We start from the raw sequence: 3,366 nt of genomic DNA on the forward strand, positions 1-3,366 counted from the left end.
CCTATATAATAAAAGGCTAATATGCAAATCGACCAAATCATGGAATGACCAGGTGCTATGATGCACACTGACCACCAGGGGGCAGACACTGAACGCAGGAGCTGCCCCCTGGTGGTCAGTGTGCTCCCATAGGGGGAGAGGTGCTCAGCCAGAAGCCAGGCTCTCCGCAAGCAGACACCCCCCAAGGGGTCTCTGACTGTGAAGGCACAGCCCAGGCTGAGGGACCCCCTCCGCCTCCCCCAGTGCACAAATGTGGTGCACTGGGCCTCTAGGATAAAATAATATTGAATGTCAACTGTAACTAAACCTTTTCTAAAAAATCATAGGAGACTATGAAGATTATCGGAGACAACTGTGTTAGCAGCAACAACAAAAACCAGGAAGAAGGAAACCAAAAATCATATATGAATTATGATTGCTCTTGGCAATAATGGGGGTTAAAGAGCAACAGTTTCAGAGTACAGCCTGAAGAAAGGGCTGATAATAAAGGCAGAGAGTGCGTTTCAGCAAGATGAGGAGCAGGTTGAGAGAGCAGACACTGTTCCGGGATCCCAGAATTGTTTGACCTGCCAAGAAGCAAAACCAAAGACACAGCTCCTCCCTTCCCAGGAAACGAAACCTAACCCAGTGCAGACTCGGGCAGCAGAAGATAAGAGAGGCTCACACTTCCTGCAGCCAGCTCTGCGGCCAGCAGCTCTCCTGTCCCTGCCGGAGCGTCACGATGGAGCTCAGCCAAACCCCGGCCAGAAATCTGGACAAGTTCATCGAAGACCACCTCCTGCCAGACACTCCTTTCCGCAGGACGGTCAAAAAAGCCATCAATGCCATCTGTAGTTTCCTCAAGGAGAGGTGTTTCCAAGGTGCCCCCCACCGTGTCCGGGTGTCCAAAGTGGTGAAGGGAGGCTCCTCGGGCAAAGGCACGACCCTCAGAGGCCGCTCTGACGCTGACCTCGTGGTCTTCCTCAGCGAGCTGAGAAGTTTTCAGGAGCAGTTGGATCGCCGAGGGGAGTTCATCTGGGAAATCAAAGGACAGCTGAAAGCCTTTCAGAGAGAGACAGGAGTGGAGTTTAAGATCCACAAACCTCGACGGGAGAAACCCCGCGCGCTCAGCTTCGAGTTCTGGTCCCCCCGGCTGGGCGAGAAGGTGAAGTTTGATGTCCTGCCCGCCTTTGACGTCCTGGGTCAGTGGGGTCCTGTGCCGCACATCCACGCGGGCTACAGACCTGATCCCCAAATCTACGTCCGGCTCATCAACGAGTGCACACGCCTGGGGAAGGAGGGCGAGTTCTCCCCCTGCTTCACGGAGCTGCAGCGGGCCTTCCTGAAGCAGCGCCCGGCCAAGCTCAAGAGCCTCATCCGCCTGGTCAAGCACTGGTACCAGCTGTGCAAGCAGCGCCTGGGGAAGCCGCTGCCGCAGCAGTACGCCCTGGAGCTGCTGACCGTCCACGCCTGGGAGCGCGGGTGCAAGGAGACCCACTTCAGCACCGCTGAGGGGTTTCGGACGGTCTTGGAATTAGTCGTGCACTACCGGCAGCTTTGCGTCTACTGGACTAAGTATTACAACTTTGAAAATCGTGTCATTTGTCAATATCTGATGACACAGCTTGAGAAACCCAGGCCCGTGATTCTGGACCCAGCTGACCCTACAGGAAACGTTGCAGGTGGAGGCGGCTGGCAGCGGCTGGCACAAGAGGCTGCAGCCTGGTTGAGGTACCCATGCTTGCAGAATTGGGATGGGTCTCCAGTGGACTCCTGGGACACAGGGCTCCCAAGAGAAAGAGAAGATAGCTGGATCTGCACAATAGATTTTGATGAACAGGACGCTGAATACCTTACCGAGGAACTACTCCAGGAGGACAAAAGCTGGACATGTGCCATCCTCTGAAGCCAGTGTGTCTTAGGGGACAGGGCTCCAGAGTCATGTGGGCCCGCCTCCTCCTTCCCAGGGGGTCACTGTTGATTCAGAGAGGATAGAGGACTGCACCGAGCCAGCAGTGAGTAGGGCAAACCTACGACCAAAATCCAGGTCTCCTGACCCCACCCTTCCCACTATTCTGTGCTTCTCTTCTTTCATCAGCCCCGCCTCACCCCACCTATTCTCAGACAAGAGAAATGTAGACAAAAAGAGTGGAATTCCAGCCTTGACTTTCTTCTGTACCTGGCGGGAAGGTTTCGGTCCCATTTATTGTCACTTGCAATAAAAATAATCACACAAAAAAGAGTAAATTGTCAAAAGACCACCTTGAAAAAAACAATACATGTTTCAATAAGAGGAGAGAGAACCCATCGGCCTGCGGATTGAACAGTCCCAGGTTCGATTCTGGTCAAGGCCACATGCCTGGGTTGCAGGCTGGATCCGCAGTGTGGGGCGTGCAGGAGTCAGCGATCAATGATTCTCTCTCATCATTGATGTTTCTGTCTCTCTGTCCCCCTCCCTTCCTCTCTGAAATCAATAAAAATATATTTTTAAAAAAAGAAAAGAAAGAGGACAGAGAAGAGAGCTTTCCTCTCTCTGAATAAACCATGAATGAGAGGGAGTCTGCAGAAGAAGAGGCCAGGAATCAGAGAACCTAGATTCTTCTGGCCTCTCCACTGTTACTCTCCGAGCGTCCCTGTGCAATTCAAGTGGGCTCTCGAAGGTTCCACTCCCTCATGTGTAAAGTGGAGATAAGAGCGTTTATCTAGCCTCTCAGGCTTATATTGAAGTCCAAGGGAAAGCATTTTTAAAAAAGGAAAGGTAATACTCAAATGTAATATGTTTACAATTTTATAGAAGTCATAACTATTCTGAAAATCTATCAAGCCAAAATTTTTATCCATCATGTTGTTTTTTAAGAAGAAATTGACACAAAATAATTACTTTTACAATCCATATATGTGATTCTATTGTGCAACGTACACAGAAGGGAAGACTTCATGAGCAGTGTTAACATTGTACAATACACGCTGTAATTAAAAGCAACCATTTCTGCTAACGTGAACATTTTATTCAAGATCTTTTTAGATTTCTCGTTGTTTTACTTACCACCCTTCCCCTAACACAGTCAAATATCAGAGGGAAGGCAGGAGAGGGTGGAGCAGGGAAGAGATCAACCAATGAACTCATATGCGTATATGCATAACCCAAGGACGCACACAGTGGGTGGTGAAGGCGTGGAGGGAGGGAGAGAGCAATGGGGGAAGAAAGGGGACACATGTACCTTTTAACAATAAAGATTAATTTTAAAAAATGAGGACAGAAAAAAAGAACACCCTCTTTTCACAATCATCTAAATTCTCTTCTGATAGAATCTGGCAGTTTGACTTTGCCAATAGCCATCTACACCTAGAGGACAGAGATGAACTTTATTTCAAATCCACTCTTTC

The 3,366-nt window shown here is 49.5% G+C and overlaps 1 pseudogene; it reads left to right on the forward strand.

Annotated features, from left to right (window-relative positions):
* The first annotated feature begins 614 nt into the window (after window positions 1-614).
* LOC102769980 lies at window positions 615-2,240 on the forward strand (annotated as a pseudogene).
* Window positions 2,241-3,366: the final 1,126 nt, after the last annotated feature.

Source organism: Myotis davidii, unplaced genomic scaffold (assembly GCF_000327345.1).
Source record: "Myotis davidii unplaced genomic scaffold, ASM32734v1 scaffold967, whole genome shotgun sequence".
NCBI lineage: Eukaryota > Metazoa > Chordata > Mammalia > Chiroptera > Vespertilionidae > Myotis > Myotis davidii.